We start from the raw sequence: 12,713 nt of genomic DNA, 5'->3' as shown, positions 1-12,713 counted from the left end.
ATCCTCTGATGGCCTAAAACTTTACTAGATCCTTTGACGAACGACACGTTTAAACTTCAATGCAAGCAGCTGTTCCAAATAAAGTATAATTTCCTAACACCTCAGCCATTAGTAGGTGACTACCGAAAATTCTGAAAAGATGTCTCAGAATTGCCATCTTCATTTAAATAGTACAACTTAATTTCTGATCACACTTAACAGTAGTGTGTAGTCTAATTTAATGGGTTCAAGTAAAAACTGTTGCTGGAACAGACGAACGTTTTTGTTGAGTGATATCTATTAATAGAAGTTAAGTTTAATCGTAAATTCGAGCTTGAATGAAACTAACATACGGAGGAAAACTCAATTTTCTAAAACAAGTTTAAGATATAATGACTTACAAAAAACGTGACGTGGCAAAAAGCGTCAAAAGGTAAAAAAAATGGTCGTAGTTTCAAAGTTCTGTGTATATTGGCGAATGTCCCATTACAACATACGTGTGGAGATACGATGATTTTGCGCAATAGCAACTGTACTCGTGAATCGGTAGCTTTCAGCTGCACGAATACCCTGTTCACGCCTACGGTGAAAATAATCTAAAACAAACATTTTCTTTGGTCATTATACAAAACCAATCCAGTCGGCAAATATAGGACAGGTAATGCCTATCAGACGCAGTTGCAGGCTGCATGAGCAAGGTAATGTAGGGTCATTTTTTTTTGTCGTTAAATGACATCTCGTACGGTTAAAAAAGGATCACTCCTGCACTATGGAGCGGCTTTTCATTGTAACAAAACAACAATCCATTGTTTAATCCGCTCGTTTTTGCAACTCTTACTGCAGCCTGCTATGATACTCGAGCAACATCTGGGACCCTGCACGGGCGAACAATAGGCGATCCCTGTTGAACTGTTCCATCTCTTCAGCCTACAGAAGGTGCCGTACGGCACATAATAGAGCGATTATGAGGGAAAGAGAGCAGTTTTTAGATTCTGACGTCGGCTAGGCAGTAGGCCTCACAACCATAGAAAAAGGATCATTATCCGGCAAACTTTCCTCAAATGCGGCATTCATGTAACTGCGGGTCTACAGTACAAGCGATCGAACGCCTTGGTTGAAATGAAGAGAAAATGCGTTAGGTGGGTCACAGTAGGAAACGGCAAAGGTAGTGGCGTCCGTCTAATGTAGATGAATAATAATTTATTAATTCTGGATGGGGGGGGGGGGGGGTTCTTCCATAGGAAGAAACTAAGGGCAAAGATGTTAAAACATTGATTTTTTTCTTCCGCAGCAGTAGGCGCGTGCCTCACTTCGAATAAAACGATGGCCTAGCGGCATATTGTAGGCGGTAGTAGCGTCTGCTGTTGCCTTTATGCATGTTCCGAGTGTGTCGCCGACTTGCTGCTGCTATACGCACCATACAAAATCGACCAGCAGGCCTACTAAAAGTCTGACGTTACAAACCAGTGTGCTTAGTTGTGCCTCATTGTGTACCGCGACGCGTTGAAACAGCGGAAATAACAAGTGGCGGAGTTTATATGGACAAGAATATTTGCACGCGGTTATCTATGGGACAGCTGTTGCCTGTTTGACATATTCTACAAACAGCCGGCAAGATTTGTATCACACTTAACTAGATAACTAGTTGATCTCCATTATTTTCTCCCCATTTGTAGACGGATTTTTATTATTCCAAGGTGAACTATGCTTATCGTGCTCTCATTCGAAGTTTGCTTACTCAAGGGGTAGCGACCTCGTAAAGCCTCATCGGTAGAAGACAAAGTAACAACGAAATAATAACGCTTGCTTTGTTTTTCTTCGAAAATGAATATAATTTTATGTTTTATGTATAATTTTAGGGAACTTGTAGATTTGCAATGATCATGAGTCACCCGTTGCCCTTCAAAGTGCGTGATGTTCACGATTGTACCGTTACTTATGATGATTTGTTTGTACTTGACTTGTGGGTCAAACCGAGACGCACAAGGTTACTCAAGATTCTTCTTAACAACTCGAATGTGGCTTTCGTCACAATTACCAATGTCGGAAGTAACATTAGAGATAAGTTGACGTTAGTCTAACTTGAGCTCGTTTTGGCTTTTTAGAAACATGTATGCATATTTCGGTATAATGAATCGAAGCATGTCTATATTGTATAATATTATATCAGGCTAACGCACCCTAAACTGAAACGCCGATGAGCAACAGTCGACACATCTTCACTAGCACCTTCTGTATAAAGCTTCTACAGATACTCTTTGAGCATTCGTTCCTCATGAGTCAAAATTAACGCGTCAAGCGAATTTAGTGCTTGTTTATTGTCTATCAATACTACACTTGTTTCCAAGAACATAAAGTTCTTCGAAATCCAAATGACGCCATCACAGGTCAATGTGAGGACGGCTGTGCTACCTGCAAGCCTGCTATAGCAGTGAAGACATTAAATGGAGCTAATCATTACTGTCACTTATACGGCTAGTTATAGCCATAAAGTCGTCTTACTGTTTACATTGCATCGTGTATAAAGTAAGCCGAACAATAGGAGTGACGGTGGCGGAAAAATAATAACTCACGAAAAGATCTTCGAATGAAGTAATAGCGAATACAAGCCTCAAACGGCCTACCTCACACTGGTTTTTCTATAATGGTAAAAGAGAACTGATGTTACAAGCAGGATGCGTTCTACATGAGATAGTTTTCATCGAAGATCTGAGGGATAACTTCATCGCTTTTACGCGATGCCAGCCGACTTTAAGAGTGCGCAAAATCTCCGTGCGCCTCTTAAGCATACGGACGTGTCCGACATGTCTGGCTGGATGATTGCTGACTTTGCATAGTAGACTACATAGCTCAATATCAATCTGTTGAAAAAAGTATGATTATTTTGCACTATAGATAATAGTTAAGCTATAGACAAACTTAACTCGACTGGAGGTTTACCTACTCTGATTTATTTTGTCTAGATAACAATTATGGCACTGAGTTCTTACGCTAATATTCTTCATATTATATCCAGAACCTGATTCTTCAGTGTGATAGGACTAAGGAGAACGACCAGCATCTGACTCACCCTGATGCGGGCTTATAAATAGAACTATTATTGTCGAGATCGTTGCATATATTAATATAGCAATTGAAAATGTGTGTTAGATAGGCGGTTTTTGCTTTTCTCATAGCTAATCCTTGCCGCATTTTCCCGCGACGGTACACTATATACACGAAAGTAGTTCAGGTTCAAATGTGGACGAATACACATTTTAATCCTTTAGTAAACATCTGAATGTCGATGAAAAAGACTTGATTACACTTATAATCCTTTCTTCTGCTTGCACCCTCCAGAATACTCGTATTGAACCCGTCACCTTGACAGGCCTTTAATAAGAGGCCAACACAGCTGTATCAACAACTGTTATAGAACAGACAGCTATGGAGAGATTCTTTTTTTTGGCTTTGGCCAAAATATTCCATACAATCACATGAGAACATGGACTGTTGGAGAAAGTTAAAACACCTGGCTTGAAACGCATGCTTGGTCACCGCGTTCGGTCAGTAAGCCGGCGTTAATAGGCGATATGTGTATGACTCCTGTTCATAAATACGATGGGATGTGACAGCTGGAGGCGAGTCTGGCAGAAGCGTTCAGTGCAGTCTCCTCAAATGGCGCGTGTCCAACTCTCACAACTCACATGCAGGGCCTTACGCCTTAGAAGTTCCTTACTCTATCTGTGCGAGTTTATACTGTATATAGCAATCTATTTTGGATCATGTCCGTTCCTCTGTTAGCGAGTGACATGGCGTGCCAGTTTATTCCTTTACTGGGCTATAGGAACAAGGTGTGTACGTGAAGAGTCCTAAACAGACGAATGGAACGCCCCGATACATTTATCAAAGATGCCGAATATATTTCTGGGACCTGTACTAAGCAGTGTTACACAATATGTCGATCTGTTGACTCGAGCTGAATATCTGAAGACCGTTCGTTTTCTTCGGGACATCTTTCATAGAGAAAGCAAATCTTATTTCGGAGCTAAAATTGACGCTAGGTCCGAATGCGAAGTAAAGACTATTTAGTATTACTTCAGCAGTGCTACTCGTATATCTGTGTGCACGCGTGTAATGCTTATTTCTCCTGTCAACGATAAAAAACAAGCACTGAGGTCAATATAAACGCATATCTTGGTTACGATCCACCCTTTTTTTAATTATATGTTCATAATGCCTGTAAACTGTACATAGTACAACGAACATAGAGAACGCGTATATATATATATATATATATATATATATATATATATATATATATATATGCATTTTTTCTACACACATGTATTCTACATTCTATTTTACATTTAATCTAAACTGGTAAATATCGATGTAAGTATGATGTCTTAGTTTTTTTTCCGTAACTTAGTCAGTGAAGCACTGCATTGTACCTCTGTACAGCCGACAAACGGGTCCACGAACGAGATAGGGTAAATTTTTGGTTTATACATCTGCTAGATACGACTAGCAGCAATAGGAGCAACAGTAGGAAAGCCAACATAAGGCAAAAGCATTGTCGCATAATGGCTTCGGCAGGTGTTGTTTCATACAATACTATGACACAGAACCATATTTCTTGATACCCCGCTTGTTGCCAATTGACGAACGTCAATCTCTAACGCGAAGACACGATCCTTGACTATAGGACACCACCCACGCCGTCACTAAAATCGCGTTCGCTTGATATTTTGTTGTTGTAGTAAATATTATCTTGCTCACATGGGAACTAATATACTGGGTGATAGGTAAACAGCGACAAAAGAAAATAGCCCGGCAGTTCGCTTTTCTCGCTTGAACAACTTGAGCCGCTGCCGTAAACACCAGCGTCATTGCTTTATTTAACGCAATCACTGCCGTGAACCGGAGCAAAATATACACAGGCGTTTAGCAGACGACGCAGGAAAAGTCTTTCTTGTAGCGGCCGACAAAAGAAGGCAGGCTATTAGTCATATACGGACTGCAGTGTTGGATAACTGTAGTGGCTGGTCAGCGTGACAATGAATGATCTTTTTCCGGACGTTATATTCAGATTTTGGTCCGATTCAATGTTATTTATTCATTGATATAAGTATCTATCTAAGGTATTAGTTTTTTTTGTCAAATGCACCCTTTAATGTTCCGTAGGATTACCTGAATCAAAGGTAATTGCTATATGAACTTTGTGAATGATTACGGAACTACTTTTCATACGTATTAGTTGAGTCCTATTATGGAGGCATGGTCGATCGCGTTTTTCGTAGCTCTTTCGAAGAGCCCAGCAAATTTACATGTAATCTCGGGCAATAATCGTGTCATATTGTCGTATTTAGTAAAAATCGCATTGTGTATTTCGGCTGCAGATTTAACGTCTGCTCGTCATTTTCACCACTGGCAAACATGTACCAATGTTAACTTTTTCGATGAAGACACTTTGTATGCCAGCTTATTACTACTTGTATTGTTAACTGATGTTATTAAATGAGAAACTTGCTCTTCCTGTTTATAGACACGACAATAGCACATTGGCGCGATTATACTTTTACATATATAGCGTTTATAGTACATGAGTCCTTTCTAGTTATTTTCTGTAAACTAGTTACGCGTATACTCGCATTTGTTTACAGTTGAGCTATACGTCCATAATCTGCTTGTTCTCCCCGTCTCTTTTCGCCCTTCGTCTTTGGTATTACAGTAGCTATGCTAGGCAGGATTTTCTCGTGCATCGCATGTCCCGTCTGCCAGCTTCATTAGCCGATACTATCAGAGTTTCTCTGGCCGTTTTCGCATGCAAACACAGTGCCATCGGGCACCGGAATAGCCTTGTGCCCACATGTCGTTCATTAACAATGACACCTCCGGCCTGTTGTAACCTCATTGCGACTTAATAGGAGAGGTCTTTCTAGTTGTACTACAATGCACTTTTGCCAGAGTCTGATAACATTGTTACCCTTATTCCCAGGCTATCGTTCTCTGAAGATGGGACTCCATTGTCCCAGGCCCGCAAAACAAGGGTCTATTTTCCTTAGCGCGGCTTTTCCCGCCGCAACACCCCACACCTAATGAAAAGCTCGCGGCGAATCACGGAAGTGCGAGTGTATTGGTATGACTCTAAACGGGTAAACATTGAAGGCATTATGGGGGAATAACTACTTGAGTGTTGTTTTTTTTTTATTGTTATCTCCTCATGCAGCCCAACATATTCTCCTAAATAAAGTGCAATACCCGATTATTTATTCGTAACAATGGAAATTGGGTAGATTGTTTCTTCCCTTATCATGTATATAGTGACAGCGTAATTATATTATTACGGAACGAGTACTACGTAATTTTCTAAAAAATGTTAACCATTGAATAGCTAGCGTTTAGAATTTTGTTTTTGTCCTCATTAAAGTGGAAATGGGCTTATGATATTTAGGTCGCATTAATTCTATAAAATCAAGTGGTCTGTCTGATAAATGCAGATGTGCATTGAAAAGTAATTGTTCATGGTCTGTTCCACTGTTTAACCAGAGTGATCATGACTAATTAGCGAGGTCTTATAAAAAAATAAGTACAAACAGTAGTACATATCTAGCAAGTATGGCCAGTGATTTTTCCTTCTAGTCTGTTACATAACTAGGTTTGCTTAATTTAACCTCGTCGGTTTTACTTAGCGTTTGCACCGGAGCAGCTCGTATTTATTTTTCGCGGCTGCCTCGCTATAATACACCTCAACATTATATTTAGCGATGTGTCCATACAATCGTGGACAATCACAATAATCCCGGAAAAAAACAATAGATATTCTAAGGATAGATCGCGACCGCGTTGGAAATCCCCTCGTCTCTGAAATGAAAAGATGTACATTATTAATTTACGAACGATTTTCTTTCTTTCTTTCTTTCTTTCTTACGGATCAACTTCGTCAAGAAAGAAATGGGGCACCGACGAAGGAACAGGAGCGGAGCATTATATTTCTGCCTACTTCAACCTTTATGATAACGGTTTAAGTTAGATTAGACAATGACACACACTTTAAGTGCTCCAGCAATAATTTCACTAATAATAATAACGTGTGTCTTTCCATGTCAGAGGACATGCAGTGCATCTCTGCGCATGGTATCTATATATACACACCACAATTTGCGTTACCCCTCTGCGAGTATATTTTTGGTTCAAGGTTTCCTTTCTTATAGGAGCTGGTTAGCAGCGTCATATGATTACTCGAACTTGCTGTTTCCTTTGGCTATCAAGGGACCATCAGGCCGCAGCCGGAACGGGATTTTGTTGGCTCGGAAAGAGGATTGCCGCCATTGATGATGACAAACAGAAAACGTCAGTTAAATGCGCATGGATGTCGAATGCTGATATTGTCGATTCGAGGCCTCAGCAGTCACTCCGTCAAGATACCAGAGCAGGAGGAAATTGGCTAGAGTAGTAATGGTGGTACTCACGATAGATTCGATCACTGAGACAACGACGTTGAAGCTGGCATTAACTAAAGCAGCACGGGTATTATCGACGATAATTTTTCGAAGTTGTTCAGAGTGTTCATAAGCTTTATACAGGTGACAACTCTTCTGTGGTGAATACCGAACACATTCAAGCCATCAAACGACGACGTTAATACAACTAAGTCAACGAGAAGACCTAGAATATCAGCGGCATCGCATTTCTTCGTGATGGATTTATTGTCCACCGGTGGATGCGATGCTGTGATGCTCTCAAACTTGCTAATTTTCCATATAGCTAAATTAAGAAAAGACATCGTAATGGCCAGAATGGAAATGAAGCGTGACCAAGAATTGCAAGCAAGCCATTTGATGAAAGCTCTGCAGTGGTTGCAAAGACAAAAAAACAAGGCTCATTGATATTTATACTAGGCTTTCGGTTAAACTGTTACACCTGCAAAACGGTCTAGGCTGCTCTCTCAGTTATTAACGGATAGGCTAGTGGCCACTGCAATCATAGAACTCGTGGACGCGTTTCGAGCCCAGAGGCCTTTTACCATCAGTATTCCACCGGCTTTTTTAGAAATTTGTTATTCTGTGCTTGCAGTTACCAAACGTGCGCCTGTTAGAACAACACTGAGTATGTCTGTTAGATCTATTAGACTGTTAGAAGCAAATCTGGCGGACTAACAAAAAAGTTTTTGCTTACGCGCCACACTAGCAGACCAAATTTAGCTCCCAAATGCTCTAGTCTTCTAGGAACTTGTGAGTGAAAACCATTCCAAGAAAAATATGTCAGGAAGAAGAAATACCTTTCTGTCCCGAAAATCAACGTTGAATTTTCGTCCGTTGTGTGGAAATTTATCGGAGATTGATGAAGGCATTAAACAATGACATCTTAAGCAGGAGCATAGCGCTTGAATGGCGCAGACATTTCAAGATTGGATATTGAAGTGTTGCAGACCAGCGAGGGTATCACTAGCTCGAAGGACAAGAGCGCACTGCCGCAAGCGCGGAGACGCCTCATGGAAGCAGAGCTTGGAGTTTAAGCACCCTGTCATCCAAAACTAGTACCTCACATATAGCGTGAATTATAGTTTAAATATCCCAAACGTAGGAATTAAGTGAAAAAAAACTTGTTGGAAATATGTAAGGTGTATTCTGCGCGCAATTTGTGTGACCTTAATAAAAAAGAAAGAGGCCCGCCGGAAGCACCATGGATGAGACCTGACATAGTCTCCACCGCCAGCCATGGAGCACCAGGTGGGTCGCCTGTTGGTTAAATGCAGTCCGCTATTTCGAGATTGTTAAGAGACCCGTACACTGTCGCCACAGCAATCGAAAACCCGCAGTGTACTTAGTCGACTATGAGGCGTGGCGAGACCATATCGCCACACCTCAATGATTTCCTCAATTGCGTAAAGGAATATCCAACGTTGGCGGTAATACGTTTATTTTTCTCATCTATGTTCGTGTGATTATGGGGCTTTGCATATCCTACAAAGAACAACTCGTGACAACCATATCCGGCTATCGATTTACTTTGAGAAATCACAAATAGAGAAATTACATATTGGAACGAAAAGGGTGTGTGTATAAGTAAGTTGTGAGAAGTTGCCAGAGCGCTAGGACAAATGTGTAAAAAATAGAGGAGAGTTACTTAGCAGCCGTTAAATCATCATTCTGGCTTGAGCACTCCAAAAGTTTTCAATCTCAAAGTCCACCGGATTCCCTTGGAACAGCCTAGCACGTCAGATTGTCAAAGCCCATTTAAGTCCAGAAATATACCATGGCTCTCTCTCGTACGCCCTACCAAACAGAACATACGAAAAGATCTTCCCATCCTACTCGACGACGTTTCGTTTGTTATCAGAAAAAAAAACGTTACTTCTGTATGTATAATTAGTATGGCCTCCTTGTAAAAAAAATCGAACGCTTTCCACTCATTCAGTTTGACTTGAGATGGACATAAAAAAAAATAACTGTCGATTGTGCCTGACTGTGATGCACGGTCTTTTACGATATCGGAAAGCATGAAAATCACTCTTAATATTAATAAATAGATAGGGCAAGTTGTGCGCCTCATCCAAGAAAATAATATTTAATTCTCTTAATAAAAACAAGTTGATATTTGAAGGCTGTTGGAACAGTCGAATGATATCCCAACAAGAAACTTATCTAGCTGCTAGTCGATCTACCTTCAAGAGGAAGTCTCGTGCATACGCTGAACAGCCCAACAGAAGTTCTAGTCACGACATACGCAAGTTGCAAATTCGCATACATAGTAAGTTATGATGGGTGAATCAAACACGATCGCGTTATTACTATATTATTACTAGTAACAAACGGGTCATCTTTTCAAATGCCTTATAGTAAAGCTGTAAAAAACAAGGAGAGTTAACAGAACTTTTCCACCATTTGTGTCCACAGAAGCACACTACTTTATGGTCTTCCACAGTCATAGTATCGATCGCTGTCAACACCTGTCTTGCCTAGTTCAACATAATCGAAAATTGGTAGCAACACAAAAAAATTGTAGCGGTTGAATGCAATAACTATAGTAATAATGAGAATGTTGCTTGCACTGTACGTGTGGTGCGTATGTAGAAATATTAAAACGTGTGTAGTACTCAAAAAGTTCTACACATTAACAAATATAGGCGTATCATCATAATGATGAAGAATCAATTACGACAGAATAGCTATTGCACTCCTAATAGTTTTAATAGGCGTCATTTCCATCGTAGCGGCACATATTACAGCCGCATTCGCATGTCTATCACGGCGGTCCTGATTCCTATTTTCTCTTTCTGGAGGTCCACTCCGCGTGGAGGTAAGAGTTTGCTATCTGGCTGGGTGCTGGGATGTACACTAATGAGTGTCAATGGTACGCCCTGACAGCTCCTGACCAACCAGTCAACGGTGTTGCCATCGGTTCGGAGCCGCCAAAGTAGATGATGTCGCTATTTCCGACAGCGAGCGGTAAAGAAGAACATCCGAAGATCGTTTGTAAGGACGGAGTTTGTGGTAATAATTTAGTCGGGGACCCATACTTGGTATAGGCGAACAAAGGGATGTTGTTGATTCCCGTACGAACGGTAACAACGCACACTACAAATTTTGTTTGAATAAAAAAAGTTTATCATATTAACAACCTGCGGCCGATAGATATTTCTCGTGGATAAGCGCTAAGGTAATATGTCTATCGTTAGATATACTTATATGTAGCTACTTAAAAGAAAACGTTTGTTGACAGATAAGAATTTACCACCGATTATGTACGTTTGTTCATCACACTTGTGTATGATGCCAGGTGACATCGACCCGTACCTGTAGAAGCTGCCGAAGCTTCGCGTATCAACACAGACTGCTTATTCGGTAGTTCTCCCTAGTGCCGGACATGTTAATTTTATTAAACGCTTAAGCGACGACCGAACGTCGACTGACGAAAATCATTAAAGAGATCGCATACAGGTATGCCTAAATCACGGCGTAAAGTAGAGCTACATAATAGTTTAATACAAAAAAAGGATCTTCTTCGTAAACCATAAGAAATTAAGTGATTTTTATTTTCTGAGCGCATAGAAACCGAATCCATCTTTCAACGCATTGCTAACTCAAAAGTTTAATACCCAACAGCGAACGCAATAGCTTTGTACAAGCATGTGATGTAACAAATCATTTGTACATGCAACATTTATCCAGCAGGCTCAGAAATTTGATTATTCTTTTTTAGCGTGCTTAGTAAAGGTATGGCGTTGCATCAGTTGTTTATAGAACTTTACTGGCTAAGGGACGATGACGACATGCAGCCTGGCTTGTGTTCACTAGCGCGTCCCTGAAGTTCCTAATTAAACACGGCGAAATCATTCCCTTGTAGGCTAAGAAGATCAATGGGAGCCAAAAGCAAACCCGCATCTTAGCCTTTCCCTAATTACGCCGCCTGCACTGAGGCCCATACGGATTCAACGTCCTATTCTAGCAAAAAAACTTTCTCTCCACTTTAAGCCTCGATCATTACACGCACGCAATACGATTCGTACGTAATAGCTACGGTGCTTACAGAATAAGAGGCAGTTCTGTACAACGCGGTTTATGTTTCCCCTCAGGAACCACCAGTGCGCCACTGCCATATAGCATTGCTCCAACCAACACGTCTTACCGGGCCGAAGATTCACTCTGAAGATGGAAGAGCAAACAACTTACAATCAGACTTCGCTATGAAGGGTGCGCACCAGTCAACGAATGTCTTAACAGCAGTCGTTCCCGAAGCAAATGGCATCGGTGGGTAACTGCGTGTAAGAAGTCGGGTGAGAAAAACAGCAACAGCTTGCCGAATGCCCCTGGTAGGTGGCAAGCATGTCCCGCATGGGCTAAACGCCTCTAAGTTGCGAGGAGAACCATTTCGCTGCTATTAGATGGGGCGGGCGATGCATCAGCACTTTGCGACAAAAGATTTTGTATTCTGCATAGCGATTATTTTCGTTGCCTTGAGACGTCCGTCCGTATAAACTCCATTGATTCTGATAGGATCCATAAGAATATATAAGGAAGAGCTTTAAGTGCGTATTGCGTGCGTTTATTGTAAATCGAAAGCGATGCATGAGAATGGTGGTTATCTCTGAGTATCGTCGACGTTATTGGTGTCAGTAATTAGATGACGACTCGGGCTGGCGGTGTTTGTGCGCTTGACAAATCTAAGGACAACGCTGTTCCACTAAACAGACGAGAGAGGAATCAAACAAGCCTTACACACTTCATCACCGTATGGATACTGATCTGGTGCTACTACTAGATTTATTAACGTTGCTGCGAAACTGTAAGTATCTCATTTTGATTAAAAAAATCGTGTCTGGATGCGAAGAGAAAGAATCGCGAACTGAAACTATTTCGTAGAACACAAAGGAAATATAGTTAAAGCTGCTTTCATCGTTACGCAGTCATCAAGCAAGTTACTTTAATCTAAACAGCTGACTCAATTAACTTATATGGAAAAAGTTAAGTGTTTGCATACAGAGCTAGTCTGGGTAAGCTGCACACAGAAGTCGGCTGCTTAAGCCATTGTAACTACGGTCTAATATCTACGGGTACTTGATTCGGTCACATTATGTTGTCCGGTGCATGCCATTGGCAAAACAGAGCCCATAACCCGCCGCCCCTTCTTTATTTAATCGGTCTCGCTGGGCCCTATATAAACACGTGTCTCCGGTGCCTGAAAACGGAAGAGGAAAATGTTAATTCTAACAGTCCAGCCAAGCGGATCGCACAAAGCTGAATATATAT

At 41.0% G+C, this 12,713-nt stretch overlaps 1 protein-coding gene and 1 long non-coding RNA gene across 16 annotated transcripts in view; one reads left to right on the top strand and one right to left on the bottom strand.

The window, feature by feature from the left end:
- Window positions 1-12,713, top strand: part of LOC111247049 (uncharacterized) — an 88,128-nt gene that overhangs the window by 64,287 nt on the left and 11,128 nt on the right. For 3 of the 13 annotated variants that reach the window (XR_015322697.1, XR_015322696.1, XR_015322699.1), the window contains exons 2-3: window positions 10,744-10,904; window positions 11,540-11,714. The exons of 7 other annotated variants lie outside the window; for them this stretch is intronic. The gene's annotated coding sequence lies outside the window, so the exon portion shown is untranslated. Of the gene's footprint in view, window positions 1-10,743; window positions 10,905-10,977; window positions 11,715-12,108; window positions 12,250-12,713 lie in introns of those variants that run through there. 3 more of the 13 variants (XR_015322703.1, XR_015322698.1, XR_015322700.1) reach the window with 3 other exon arrangements.
- The window catches only part of LOC147756640 (uncharacterized), a 1,749-nt gene continuing 1,029 nt past the window's right edge, over window positions 11,994-12,713 (bottom strand). For 2 of the 3 annotated variants that reach the window (XR_015322710.1, XR_015322712.1), the window contains exon 3: window positions 11,994-12,642. This is a non-coding gene — a long non-coding RNA (uncharacterized LOC147756640). The remainder of the gene's footprint in view (window positions 12,643-12,713) is intronic. The other variant, XR_015322711.1, reaches the window with a different exon arrangement.

Source organism: Varroa destructor, unplaced genomic scaffold (genome assembly GCF_002443255.2).
Source record: "Varroa destructor unplaced genomic scaffold, Vdes_3.0 BEIS01000003.1, whole genome shotgun sequence".
Taxonomy (NCBI): domain Eukaryota; kingdom Metazoa; phylum Arthropoda; class Arachnida; order Mesostigmata; family Varroidae; genus Varroa; species Varroa destructor.
The sequence above is the reverse complement of the archived record's forward strand: the minus strand, read 5'-3'. Positions and strand labels throughout refer to the sequence as shown.